We start from the raw sequence: 15,551 nt of genomic DNA, 5'->3' as shown, positions 1-15,551 counted from the left end.
CAAAAAGTCACGAAATTTCCATGCACAAATGAAAGAAATCAGCTTGTTACACCCAGGAACATATGGTTTCAGTCAGGCATCTTCTTGAATTGACACCTAACTGTTTCTTGTGCATTGTGGATTAATGATTACCAGTACAAAAATATGGTCCACTAAATATTCTGGCTTTTCAGGCAATTAATGGAGAGCTACTCTATGGTATTTTGGCATGTAAGGAATTTGCCCTTAAAGGTCATCATCTACCAGCAAGTCCCTATGATAATTTTCTCCCTATCAAGCTTTATCTAAAGAAATGCAACACTTCTGATGAATTTTAGAATTTTCACCATCCAGAAGTACCTGAGTTCATCTGTCCACCTTTAGTAAGTATCCAATATAAGGTTGTATATAAGACACATGGAAAATTATGATTAGGTTAAATTTTTAGAGATGATAATTTTTTATTTTAAGGACTCCTTGTTGAAAGTGCAGTTATTTCAGTCAAACAAAGATTCTAGGCAAACTCCACACAAAAATACTTTGAAATAACCACTACAAAAAACTACATTAAAGATGAGTGGTTCAGGTATTAACATAAAATAGTCTGGCCACAGTAATGTGTTAAATGACATCTCCAGGGGCTTATCCAGGCCAATATTTATAGTATTTGCAGATTATTTTTTTTTTTTACTACTGATCAATCCAAGAAAATCTTGCATTTGAAGACACTATGAAGAATTGAAAAAACATCACATCTATACAATTAACTACACCAATCAAACAGGACTGAATTATGGGTTAATTTTTTTTTGCAATCTTGAAGTAAACTTTTTTTCCCATAGAAAAGTGGCAGCACTAAAAAACAAATGCTGTGTATTTTAGAATTTGAAAATCAGATTGTTTGTTGATTTGACAACAGGAGAGGAAAAAGGAGCAAAAAGCACAACAATTAAGTAGCAACTTGTAAATTTTTCCCCACTCATGATAACAAAAGCTTTTATTAGCAACATAGGTAAGGAAATGTGATTACAACAAACCATGCCAGATCCCCATATGTTATCACTGGAGCTATATTTATACCAGATAAGATTATGACCCAGAGTTTTCAAGTACATGATTATATACAAATGCTATAAAGTTTTAACTTCATGTGCACATGTAACATCTTGTAATAACACATACTTCCTTGCATTTGTAAAACAAACACTTTTTCAAATCCTAAGTGTAAGAGCCTGGTAAACTACTTCTCACACAAACACAATACTGTATTCATTCCAGACTTCGATAACAAAAATATAGTTGAGTGTACTCATAGTACTAAAAATATAGACCAGTGTATTTATAGGCACTTAAAGCTAAAAGACATCATGAATATCTAGTATAATTTTTCTGTTAAACACACTGTATAATTTTACCCAGGCATTTCAACTTCACATGCTTCAGTTCAATCTGAAGTTATCTTTCTGAAGACAGTCCTAAATACTCACATGATGAAGGAGTTAACAAGTTTCTTACAAGTAGTTTTAGCAACTATTTGGTTTTTTAACCAACAACCCTATTTTGAATTAGCATTTGTATAGTTATTTTGTAGCAATCAAATAGAGATCTGTTTTCTTGGGGTGGACTGAAGAACCTATGAGATATTTTTACCTTCATATTTCTGCCTTCATAACTACTTATAGCTGCCAACAAATTTATCCTCATTGGAGAGACCCAAAGAAAAATTTTCCAAGGTTCAAACCTGGCAAGATCAGCTCAAATTTTCTCAAAAATGCTGGAAAGTACTTCACAGCAAAGGCAATTCTGATTATGAATTTCTAACTCAAGCTGTGTAATCAACATAGACAGCTCTTAAAATGTTCTTTGCAAGGAATTTTTCTCCTAAAGAAAATGTTTTTCTTCCACTGTAAACAATGGATCCTTTATGGACTAAAGCAGAAAAACAACAACAAAAAAGTATAATAATAGAATTCCTTTAGATAGAGCCCAAGGATGAAAAATTTTAGCTTCAAAAGATAAAAGTTTTTCCAGGTTATAATATATGCAAACCTGGCGTTAGCATGCAAATTTGAGCATTCTTTCAATCAATGCAACCAACCAGAACATCAAACAAACAAAACTATTAGCATTGAAAGAGGAGGAGAAACTTCTGTGAAAAGATTGGGCTGAAGGGCAAAAGAAGGGCAGAATTACAGCTAAGGAATACAACCTACAGCACACAGTAATTAAGTATTTGGGAGACGAGAAAAGATCTGAAAATGTATGTTAGCAGATGGCTTAACTTTTCATTAACTTGCTTTTTCAGTGTTTCATGAAGTATGGTGTTACGTGTTTTTCATAATCAAGTTTTGATGAATTAATGCATGTCCTGTGCAAACAGAGTAGAACAAAATGTGTAGAATTTACATTAAGGGAAACTTTGTTTTGCATCTAGAAGTATTTTTAATTATTTTCATTGATATTTTCTATTATTCACCAACAACCAAGTCCATGCATTACACACTTGAACTATCACACCACTGATTTCTCCTGTTCCCCCACACTACCCTCTGTCCATACAGAAGCAATCTGCTTGTGAAACCAAGAAACGCTGCATTACTGGGGACTTCAGAACCCATCAGTCAAGCAAGCCTATCCCAGGCTCAGCTGAGCGTCAAGGTCAGATGAAAATGGACAACCAAGTCAATCCATTTGGTGCTGGAGACACTGCGACTTTAAGAAGCCAAAAGGAGGCTTTAGCATAAGAGCTGGTAACAAAAGACATCTCTCAAGCTTTTTTATTTTCTTCCCCCTTACTTAATGCTACTTTATCAGCTAACATTTATTTAGAACAAAGACATTTTTTTCTTTACAGAATTTATTTTCTTTCCATTGTTTACTCTTTTTGTTCATTCATGAACTACTTTCCAGTTTCAGTAAGACTATTTTTTTAATATTTATTTTAAAATCGATTACATTTTTCTTCAATTTACAAGTATAGACATTTAATTGGATCCAGGACATTATTTTTTTCCTTCTTCCAAGCCAAGTCAAATGTTTTTTGCCATATATATACCACTCACTTTCCTACTAATCTGTTGATTCCTTTCTAATCCCATTGTTTTTGTTGCCTCTCATGCTTATTTCTTCACTTTGTTGCTCATATACATTTTGCATTTAAGTTCAAGGAGAAATAACTTTTTACCATCAACACCAAAGAGTGGCCCTAAAATGAAGCCAAACCTGCTTCTGTTCAAGTTTTTCCTTCTGGTAACTAAGATCAGTAAGTGAATTCTGTCCTTTAAAAGAACATTATTGCATGAAAAAAAGAGTCATATGAGCAAGAATCTACAACATCATATAGTACATTTTGTCATGAGTCAATTAAGCCTTCTGGACTCAACTATTTCTCTATATTTGGTATTAAAACTACACTTTGGGCAAAATTCATCTCCGCTAACCTTAGATGTCTGAAAGTTAAGCTAATCTAGATACTGATGTAGGTGCTCCTATGGACAGGGAAGAGAGAAAACTCCACAGTGACTCATCAGATTTGAGGATGCCTGAGATACGAGACCCCTCTTGGTGTCTGAGATAGTTGAAATGAATCATCCTCTGAATAGCTTAGGCTAGGAACCTATCTTTAGCCAGCTAAAGTTAGGTGAAACAAATCTCTGCCTTACGATAAAGTGCTGAATACGCAAAATGCTGCTTAACTAAGTGAAAAAAAAAAAAAGTCTTATTCAAACAAATTCAGTACTGTAATATGAATAGAATTTTCATCTTGACCTTACTATTTCTTATCAGCATTAACTGTTTCTGTTGCTCTTCAAAAACAGTTCAACGCTCTTTAATATGGTTTTTAATACTCTAGTGTTTATCCAATAGATGCAAAACACGCTAAACCACTGTAATTCAAGGTGGTACAGTTGGTCAGGGAATCTGAAGACTGTAAAAGAGACACATCACCAGAAACATGACAGGGAGAATTCTAACATCTCAGACAACACTGACAAGTAGGAAGAGAGAGACTTGAATATTAACAAGTAATTTCACTTTAATCTTTTTAACAAATTAAAGACTTCCCAATTTGTACTTAATCAGCTTGTACCACAAGTAGTTGTGATATTTTAAAGCAGCACATGGGTTAGCAGTTCGTCTCAACCCTGCTGTTTTAATCCATGTTGTTCCTATCAATATTAGTCTCTTACAGAAAGTCTCATACAATGTAACTATTGAACTTTCTTGACTAGGAATGTTATAGCAGCTGTTAGTCACTCTATAACGTATTTTGCAATCAGCTAAATCAACAAAGTATTTCTAACAATGAACAGTTCAGAACTGACAGATCTACTTTCTTGTTCACAACTGCTTATCACAGCATAGATATCATATATGTTTGCCAGGTGCTTCCTATAGTTAGGATACCTTCACAGAAGCCGCTCACAAAAGATAAGGTCATAAAAGAGATGAAAAATGTGCAAGCTTCATACACTTATGGTTTTATCATCAGACAAAATAGCTTTGGGTGAAGGACTGTACCAGTCACAAACAGCACATGGCAGCTTCTATTAGAGTAAAAGAACATTAGAAGTTTGAAATTCCGTTTGTGCTCATTCTTCCTGGCAGCATAAATACAAACTTAAATTGTTAACATCCTAATACAGCTGTTCCGAGCAAAACATCACTTCTCAATTACAATAAATCAATTCGGAAATAAATTGTTACGAAGCCTGTAGCATTCTGTACTGCCAAAAGAGAAAACAGATGCGAGGGAGAGACGTGGGGAGTCACTCACTGTAGACTTTAATTTGGCAAGATACAGAACTGTACATACATTAACGGGCCAGTGCGACTGGTGGTGAAGGGGCAGGTTTTCTCGGGCACAAGGAGGACAGGGCCTTTTCCTTCTTTCTGCCACAACCTACAGCGGCAGTAATTCCAGATCCAGCCAAAGAAGGATTCTGACACTGTACATATGAACTAGATGCCAGAGCTTCAGAAACTATAAATTAGCATTCAAAAAATGTCCTCTGTTATTTGCTTTATCACAATACCTATGACCAGTAATGCAGCTTACACACGCTGGCAATCTTGCTCTTGAACCCTAAGAAAGACACTGTAAGCTGAGAATCATTGCCAGGAACCTCTCTTCAGAAGCAATACTCATGTAACTTTGAAACAAACCATACATAAATTAAAATACAAATGCAAGGTACTTAATTCATTCAATGTAATGCACCTTTGGCAGCACACACTATTCTTAAGAATAACAATGACATCTAACATTAGCTGTCCTTCTTGTGGATTAACTCTTTTTAAAGGATTCTATGTCTATATTTAACAAGCAGAAGTCTCCAATTTAAATGGCAATGCAAGTTTTCAGCATTTCAGGGTCTAAAATACATGTAAATAATGCAAAAAAAAATCTTTAAATAAGCTTTTGGTATGGAAATAGAACCCTGAGCATAAAGATATTAAAAAAAATGGGAGGGATGTTTCCATATTTTACCATATTTGGCATCTAGTGTGAGGACAGTGTACAACTGCAGTGCCATGCAAATGGGTTTATTCTACAAACCTTGCAAGGACAGAGAGACAGACACAGAGAGAGAGATATTTGGTGCTATCACTGGCAGACTCTGTTATCACTTCATCTGATGTGCATCAGAAATAATTTCAGTTAAACCCACCAAAGTCAACTGAGAGACCTCACTCTAAAAATACAGTAAGTCTGAGCAAAACTTGGCCCTCAAATGATTGATTTGCTAACGTACGTGAAAGAAACCAGCACTTGTACATGTTAATCCACTGCATTTTATTTCAGATTATATTAATCATCTCAATACTTTGCTTCTTTGCAAGCAATTATTGTTTTCTGTCATGCTGATTAACAATCATAATTTCTCCTGGGATAAATCTCATTTGAAATAACTGTATGTTTCTATTTGCCCTAAGCACTCTTGAAATTATTTACCCAGCAAATGTCAGAAATAATGCACTGTCTCTTATCCTAACTTTTAGGAAAGGTCTATGGATATCCATGTGTCAGTGAGTACCTACATGTGTGCAAGCTCCAAAATAACGGTATGGAAACCATTTTGGTTCATATTAAAGTCATCGCTTTGTTAAACAAAATGACATCTTGACACAATGACATTTCAACACAGTGATCATGTTAAAAAACAGTGTCAATTATTTCTAACCATTTCAGCTACAGCACTTTTCTCCTGGGATATGACACTGCTCTGCTGCAAGTTCATCTAGACTGAGTCTGACCTTCCTCTTTCTCTAAATGTTTGATATGTTCTCATTATCGTACTGTTTGCTTTTGAAGACCATTCAAGACAAGGATCACTCATTCAAATGTTTTCCTGCAGACCAGTGAAACTATTCTCTAAATTGTATTCCAGAATTTTCTGCTATTAAAAGAGTTTTATATTTATACTAATTTTTAGGGAGCAACTCTTGTGGCATCAGTACTACAAATGAGTACATTCAGCTATACTGGCTACCCAAAAGCTTCTCTAGATTTAAAGGAAAAAGAAAAAAATCTTGCATCTTTTCAACTTTTCTCCATTAAAACTTCAAATACAAGAACTCTGTTAAGACATATTCAAGTACCAACCTGGGATTCACACTTACATAGCTCTAAGCACTTGATCAGAAAAGCAGAAGAAGCACATTTAATAAAGATATTTAGACATCCCAAACAAAGACCGTTGCTCAGTACAGTTTTCAAAAATTATTTCAATGGAAATAGACAATCCAGGAGATTCTAAAACACCCTCCAGTGGAACAGAGAGATGACTTCAAAAACACTCTAGCAAGTTTCAAACTCTTAAATTTGAAGACTCTTCTGCAACTTCTGTTTTGACTTAATTGAATAACAATTCTGCTCCTTCTCCACTGCACAAATACTATGTTTCTTGCAAGAATTCTTCATCCAACCAAGAAAATCTCACTTTATAACATGCAGCTGAAAACACTGTCACATACACATCCCATGTTCATGTGATTCTCACACACTGGTACAAAACGAGTAACAATATATATCTGTTTTTACAAAGTCACATTATAATTTACCTCGCTGTAAACAGTTTGATGCTTTTATTTGAAATAATCAACACTGCAGGTGCTTCAGTATCAAAAGCAGCCAATTTCCTATCACTGGAGGTACGTTTCCACGTACATGCTCTATTATAGATGGTTTCAAAAACAGTTTAGACTTCCATGAGTCAAACCCAAGAAAAAGACTTACCAGTCATAAATAAATACTTCTTTTTCTTATATACACAAGAATCTATCCAGCAATAATATTTCTTTTATCAATGATTATCTAACAATGTCATAAATGTGGCATTTGCTTCATTTATTTTTTCTGACCCTTTGGGAGTTAAATTACTGCCAACATCCCCACTGCTGACTTATATAGTACACAGCCCATAAGCAACTCTGCTTTTTGGACCTGGCTTGACAACAAGTTTTCAGGGAATGTCTCAGAATTCTTCAAAAGTATTCAGAATTTTTGTGCCAAGAACACCAAATAAGAGGCAAAATGGACCTTCATTATAAATAAAATTAGTAACAGATGTACAGTACATAAACATACAGTAGATGAACTAAGAACGTGTGATGAAATGTCATTTGTGCATTTCACACTTTAAAGAAGATTACCCTTATGAATTTGCAATTCATATTCTGTCAAATTTAAGCTGAAATTTCAGTCAATCCAATTTCAAGTTTTGTGACTTTCTAGAAAGGGGACATTACACTACTTGCTGTAACCAAATAATCCCTTTCCTCATAGCTGTGGTGATAGAATTCACAATTTCATTGTTCTTAAGAAAATCAAAATGTGCTGACTGAAAAGGCTGGAGTTGCTTTGATAAACTGCTTAAGGTTGAGTAAGCTGTTTAAGTGTTTCTCTCACTTTATAATTCTGTACAGTTAAAATAGTGTTTTCTATTTGGATCTATGTATTTACTTCTCGAAACACAGCTTGCTAGTTTCTTTTTGAGAAACAGTTTTCTGCTTGATAACCAATTATTTAATTTCTTGATTCAAAGAAGAGTTTGCTTGTCTAACTTAAATTAGACTGAAAATATGGCCCTACAGGTTTACATATGAGTTAGCAGTAAATAAAAAAGAGTACAGGATAGACAATCTTGTACTCGTTATTCTGAAAGCTCTTCTGTGCTCTCAAGTGAATGGTGAAAAATATCACTCAAACCTTTTCAGGTATCTCCTTTCCCTTCTAGCAAGGAAACAGGTAGCCCTCAGAGCTCCCGTAACAGGAAAAAATAAGAAAGCACAAGAGGTAAAGCACAAGGTAAGTGCTGATGTTCAGAAGAAAAAGGAATCCTTTCATCCTGCCAGGATCCAATCTAATTCTGATTTAGCACCCTTCAAAGGCTACTATCAGAAAACCCTCTTCGTTTCTTTGTCCTTATTCAGCATCTGACAAAAAGTATGGAAGATGCACAGGATTCAATTGTTTCAGCTGAACAGGACACAGATAAATTTATGGAAATGCTCACTCTGAGGAACATGAGAATCCAACACAGGTTGACAAACATGCACAAAAGTGTAAGGGTAAGAGGTAACAATCGTGTCTTTGGAAGGAGTAGCACTGTGAGTTCTTACGCAGACTCGTTATTCTAGGAGATGATAATACATCATCACACATCCATGCTGTCTCCTGTCTGTGCTTACCAAAAAGAAGTAATGTGTCCTTCATTTACTTGGAAAGCCTACATAAAGAAAATATAATGAATTAAAATAAATAAAAAAAAAAAAAAAAAAAAAAAAAAAAAAAAAAAAAAAAACGAATATGAGCTCCAGAAGAACAGAACTATTGCCAGGGAAAGATAATGTCAGGCGCAGGGAGGGGGGTGTCTGGTGCCAAGCAAAGCCGAGGGCTGTGCAATCACCTCTATCAGTGCTCTATCAGTGTCTACACTCCAGCCAAATCCAGAGAAAACAAGGAGTCAAAGATTCAGGTCAATAAGCTTATAGGCGATTTGCACAAACAGCTCCTCCAGCAAGGTAAAAAACAAAGTCATATTGGCTTTTCTTTTTTATTCCTTCTCTTTGAACTCTCTGGTCCAAACACACCCTGGAAATGTCAGTGTTATATGCAAGAATTTAAAGCGCTGAGCTTCTTAATCCCGTTAAGAAATAAGAACAAAGTTGTCTGTAAAGATCTCCTTATTGAGCTCAAAGTGGTTATGGTATGGCTGCCTTATGCTGATCCTACTTCCACTTGATATAGCGAATGAGGTAGAAATTTGTCATTAAATCCATTACTGAAAAGGAAAGAAACATTATTGATTAAAAGGTTTCTGGTTTAAAAAAAAAAAAAAAAACCAATTCATTACATGCCTAACATGAAAGAAGCAAAGAATATTTACACAGATGCACAGAGGCATACACGCACAAAGTGTTTTCTCCAGAGGAAAAAGAGACACACAGAAATCATTTTCAGGGTGTTAAGAGTTTGGCTGGTATTATAGATGGTAGCATGATAGCTTTGCACATGAAGTATGAAGGGAAAGATTAATGTACAGAAGAACTTAGCTTTGTATATGCTTTTTCTTATATGGAGACTCACACTGCAGCTGTTTCCCTGAATCTCAAGCCTGGCTGCACAATCAGGTCACATGGTTTAACATAAAAAATTCCAGTCCTAAGCTGGTCTGGCAGGCTAGTGACAAAATACTGTACATAAGCAGAAAACTTGGATCAGGTTGTGAGCTCATCCCCTCCTGCCCAAGCAGAATACGAGAATACAGCAGCAGGTATACACTCAGTATGCAGCAGCCCATATATTCCCTGAGTTCTCTTCCTGACTTAGAACTGTATATGACTTTCAGACAGCACTGAATTCCCCTTATCTCCCTCTTCCTCCCCAAATAAAGATAATCAATGTATCAGGAAGCGCAATCACGCATCAACTCGCTGATTTGCTACAGGCATACACAGCAGTTTGTGCTACAGATCCTGAGAGCATTGCATCATGAAACAATCAGTCTTCATCCCACCTTATGTAACCCACATTATCTTCCTATGTCACAAACTGAAGCACAGTTAACAGTGGGAAACAGAAGCCATTCGCTTTCCAATCTGCCTCCAGTAGTGTTAAGGCCACTGAATATCCTCCCATTGAGGGCTGGTGCAAAGACTGCCTGGTGATGGAGTAACTATGGGAAGCCTACAACACCAGGAACAAGCGCAACAGCCATGCTACAAGCAAAGAACAGAAGAATTCAACAAAATTATCCTGGTAAGCATGGCAACAAGAAATGGATATGCCTTCTTTCTCTAATTATCAGATATGTAAACTCCTCCATTTGCCTCTTTCTTCTGGAAACAGCCCCACATTTTCTCTCGATTATAGCCCTTCCTCCCTTTTCTTTGTCTCTTTCCTTCTCTGAACACAGCCACTTAACTATCTGCTAATCTCAAGTGATCTCCCTCATTGCTCAGGATAACTTTTCCTTTGAAAGTTAATCCCTCATTGAACACTTCTGCTAAGAAGGTCACAAGGACCTGTAATTTGTTTAGCCAGTTCCCACCTTTACCAAGTATTCAAGGCTCCTATTTTCCTTGCTGTTTACAGAGAGGAGGAGTCTCACCTACATATGAGTACGGCAAACTTTCTAAGTAACAGATGACAACATTTTTTTTATTTTCCTGAGGGTATCTAGGCACGATGATAGCAATCAGAGATTAAAAAGCCAATGCTAAACTACCTCACGGACCAAACGAACTCGATTTAGTACTCTGCTTTTTGTCCCAGCACCTCCAATTTCTCAGGTTTTGTATTGTTCCGCTGTTCATGCTCCCTTCTTGGATTTGCCCACCTGCTTTTAGGAGCTCCATCATGCCTCCAGCTCACTTCTTTTGTGTGTTAGCATCACCTCATTTTCTTATTCCTACCTATAGAAGACAAAAGTTAATCTGTGGGTAGTATCTCCTACCTTCTATAGTAGGCTTTCAGCCATCTAGCCTCTCTCTCTTCTGCATGGGAGACAGGCTACTTTCTTATTCAGACTATCTTTGTTAGCAGAAGAAATAGTGGTGTTTATCTAACAAATCTGCTAGATCTGAACTTAATCTCAATTAATCTTAATCTGATACAGACTCTGACTCCAGATACCCACTATCTGGAGACCAAAAAAATCTTCAGCAACAGAGGTTCCAGCCTAATACAGGCTTTCTGTGGACAGTATCATCAGATGATACCCTCTTTATCTGCAGTGCAGAAATTTGTAGTAACTAAGCATAAAAAGTCATGTCCAAAGGCCACAAAATGACAAAACACAATGCATTATCAGCAAGGCTACCTCCTAACAAATTTTCTGTTTCTGCTCCAAAGATTGAGACCAGTGCAGCTTTGTAGTGGAAGACCACTATGACTGTGTTATTATTATTGCTGTTTCCAAAATACTTCTTCTCCCCTAATCTCACTGTCAAAATTGCAAACAAATCAAAACTTCTAACTGCCTTCTATTCTGAGGCTCTTCTAAAATACTCATTCTTGGATGGGAAGCTTCATCCAAAAGGTTAAAAATTCACAATTGCAAGTTTAAACTGATCCCTGATAAATAGTAGGTTGCTAATTTCCATTTTTGCTGGTAATACTTACATGTTTAAACACTGACCACTTCTTCACATTTGAATGTAAATGAAGACTACACAGGAATAATTAATTATTCACGTGTAGCAAAGTTAATCGTGGTTTTGCAGTGTTGCAAAAGCGGGGTGTGAGGTGGAATTTTCCAAATTCCTTGTTGTAAAAGCCATCAATGAGCAAAAGGAGAAGGGAAAAATAATAGTCAAAAGTCATAATTTTGAAAACTGAGAAGTTGTAAAATGACACGTAGCTCAATCAATGTGATTAATTTGCTTCACACTTTGCAAAGGTTTTTGCCTTTGCCTTCTAATTCTGGCAACTATTCTGTTGAATCAATCTCACAAACCCAAATTAATAGGGTGGGAATGACAAGTATGGCTTTATAAAGGTTAGCTGTTTGCAATTTAGACAATAAGAGACTGCTCTCTGCTTATAATACGATCAGGCATAGTTTGACAGGAAAATCTCCTCAGTCAAAACACCAAAGTTATCAAGTTGTGAACCTGTACATCCTCTACTTTCATTCATCTGAGTAAATTGTGAGTTCAGCACATTTTTGCCTTCAGTGCATAGTTTGCATAGTTAAAAGCCTCTGGTTTTAGGTGATACTTGGCTTTACATAGCTGGGGAAATACGAAAAACATACCACGGGTGAAGCCTCACTAACACACACCTCCTCCCCAACAGCTGTGCCATTTTTTGCCCATGCCTCTTGAGTCCTGCAGGAAGCCCTCAGGTGTCCTGTTGTTCGGAGTCAGCTAAGAAGAAAACCCAGGGGAGGGAAATGGGGAACCAGGACAGTTGAATATTTATACCCAGTAAAATCCCCTTACTTTCCAGAACCTTTCATGGTCCATGCTAGCAAGAGGAGAATGCAGAGACAGCATAAAGGATTCCCATGCCAATTCTGATATTTTCCTGGAAAAGGAAACCTGTTGCATGAGAAAAGACAGATCTACACTTATTTTTCTCTGCTTTTAAGGTATCTGTGGTTTACAGGCTGCCAATACTGTCAAAGAGCAAAACAAAAATCAGAAAGTGAGGCCCTCAAAACAGAAATTAGAATGCATTTATTTGCTCTCTAACCTATTGGGTACATAGCTTGTTTTCGAGCTTTTAATCATGATGTTAAAGAAAAATATTTAAAAAAAAACAAAGCTTATTTCTCATACCATCTTTTAATTTTAATACTGAAGCACTACAAAGAAAAGAAAAGGTTATGAATGATTAACAGATTAATGACAAAAATAATGAAAATTACTCTCACTTTTAGTATTCACTATATAATACAGTCAGAAACCTTTCCACTAAGAAAAGGGCACAAAAGATATTTATTTGCTTTCCAGGTTAGTTTTGTCTTCTTGGGTTTTATCCTCAGAAAAACATACGTGTCCTCATGCTAGCAACGCTTAAGATGTGACACTGAAGAAGCAGAACATTCAACAGAAGTAGAGACATTAATTAAAAACAATACATTTCTAGTCTATCATTCCATCCTTTTCCAGGGATATTCTCAACTTACTTCAAAGTGGGACTTTCTGTCACACTGCCTCAGCTGGAAGTAGATTAGGGGTTTTATGTGCCCCTTCATCCTCAGAAATTTCCTTTTCAACTTTTCTTCTGCAGCAGTTGCAGTGGATAGGTTTCAGATTCTTTTATAATTACAACGCACTCAGAAAAAGAACTGCTGGGGAGTCAAAAGGTATTCAGCTTGAAGAATCAGGAGATGTCCTTAATAAAACATATGATAATAAAGATGCAAACTTAAATGTATTCCCATTAAATTCCTGATCGTGTTTAATACAACGGCCTGGATTCAGTGTTTTCCCTGAAATATGTGTTCATTAAAGGGAAGTGCCAAGATAACTTGAAATTCAACAAGAATTTGCCATATCGATTGCTATAAACAAAGAAACAAAAATCATATATTTTTCCGAGTTTCACCTAAACCAGTGTTTCCACTGGTGGGTCCTGGAAATGCAGCAAGAAGTACAGAGAAATAACTAAATCAAACTGATACAAACTGATAGTGGTACATAGTCTTCCATTGCTGACAGAAGGAACTCAAGAAGATGCCCGTGTAACAATTATGCAAACAGTGGGTTAAATAATTACATAGCAGTGCCAGTAACAGGAACAGTACTTTTTTTTCAGCTGAGGAAAATGGTGCCTGAGAGGCATGTAAACAAGTGAAGGCACAGTAACTCTTGTATTTGTCTACAGCACAGTTATAATAGCACTTAACTCCTCCTGTTTGTAAAGCATTTCCATGCATAATCTGGTCTGTCTTACTTCACAGTGAGATTTGTAGCAGCTGAACTCTAAACTATGGACTAGATTGTTGTGATCTCTTAGGATGGCTTACTAAGCATCAAGAATCTATAAATTATTTTTTCAAAAGTTTGTAAGCTACATAGAGGACATGTAGAAAATACATTTTCATGCCTTCCCCACTGATGACTGAAGCCTCTGTAGGAAAGACTAATATTCTGCAGTCACAACATTCGACTGTTCAAATGGATTCACTCTACTTTTCCAAGCCAGATGAAAATAATACAAAACCAGAAGCATATCAAGCTATCATGAGAAAACGTATGTCAATATCTGGGAAAGAGCAGAAAGACAGAGAAATCATCAATATCCAAACGCCTGAGAGGGTGGTAGACTAACAGAAGAACATCACCACAACATTTCCAGCTATTTGATAGGCATCCTTACCTGCAGAAGACAAACAATAGAGCAATCAAGTGGAAATCTGGCAGGAGAAGGTTAAATCAGTGTTCTACATAACAGTACATGATACTGTGCTTTTTCTGTCAGCTGAATGGGAAACAGCACAAAACGCAGACTGAACACGGAGTAAGAACAAACCGATGTGGCTTATGCTCAAATACCTCTGTCTTCAATAATTTACAAGTAACGAATGCATCAAAAAGGCATCTGCAACTTTAAAAGTTATCCTTTCACAAACGACTAGTTTTCTACCATGCATAATAAGTTCTATAATAAGCTCTATTTTAATCCTAGAATCTACAGACACAATCTGTTTTTCTAGCAATGTTTCCTAGGCAAAGGAGCAGTGAGCAGACATGCTGCATTGCTAGCTTTGGATCTGATAATAATTGACTTCTGAAGCCTGTTCTCTGCAGTTAAATATGTAGAAAATAACATTCTTGAAGGAAAACATTAAAGACAAGATGATTCACCTCCCTGAAAAGTACATCTTCTAACACATTTAAATATTTACTCCTTACCAGACTTAACTCCACAAGTGATTCATTTTCCTATTTTTAAGGTACTATATTAATAAGACTTGCACATTTTCAACTAAAAAATCTTTTTCACCAATTGGACACAATTTGGCCAGTATTCCCTCTAGAGGTGGGCTACAATTATTACCTTTATTACAAAAGTATTCCACTTCTTCACAGCTCAGATTTTCAGGCTCAAACTCTGCAGAAAAGCTTTCCTCCAATGGAAAGTCGTCTTTTGAGATAGTATCATTTTCCTCAGACAGGCACTCTTCTTCTTCATCCTCAATGGCATCTTCAAGGGGCCCTTTAAAAAGAATCAGGAACACTGTGGCAAAACCATCTAACAGGACAACGTGAAATAAAACCTTAGCGAACCTATAACTGGAAGTCTTTTGCTAGTTCTTCCTTCCATGGCTGTATTCAGCATTTATTAGAATCGGACAAATAACACCTTATGGAAACTGAAATTGAAAGTGACTGTATTCCTGACAACATCAAATCAGAATATGCAAAGTGTTATTAATAATATGTATTAAGAATACTGGTACATGTTTTTTTTTTCATTATTCATCAGGCTCTAGTATTAAGCACAGACAGTTTTAACAACAGGAATCAAAGCTATATTTGTAAAACCATGTAAACAGTGAAGAGCCTTCTCTTGTTTGTTAGTCGTTGCTTTTTGATGCTGAATTGCAGTATTT

The 15,551-nt window shown here is 36.2% G+C and overlaps 1 protein-coding gene across 1 annotated transcript in view; it reads right to left on the bottom strand.

Annotated features, from left to right (window-relative positions):
- The window catches only part of ZFPM2 (zinc finger protein, FOG family member 2), a 249,331-nt gene extending 234,185 nt beyond the window's left edge, over nt 1-15,146 (bottom strand). The window contains exon 1 of the mRNA XM_086609511.1: nt 14,996-15,146. The gene's annotated coding sequence lies outside the window, so the exon portion shown is untranslated. The remainder of the gene's footprint in view (nt 1-14,995) is intronic.
- Between the last annotated feature and the right edge of the window lie 405 nt (nt 15,147-15,551).

The sequence above is a fragment of the Tauraco erythrolophus genome, chromosome 3 (assembly GCF_009769465.1).
Source record: "Tauraco erythrolophus isolate bTauEry1 chromosome 3, bTauEry1.pri, whole genome shotgun sequence".
NCBI lineage: Eukaryota > Metazoa > Chordata > Aves > Musophagiformes > Musophagidae > Tauraco > Tauraco erythrolophus.
The sequence above is the reverse complement of the archived record's forward strand: the minus strand, read 5'-3'. Positions and strand labels throughout refer to the sequence as shown.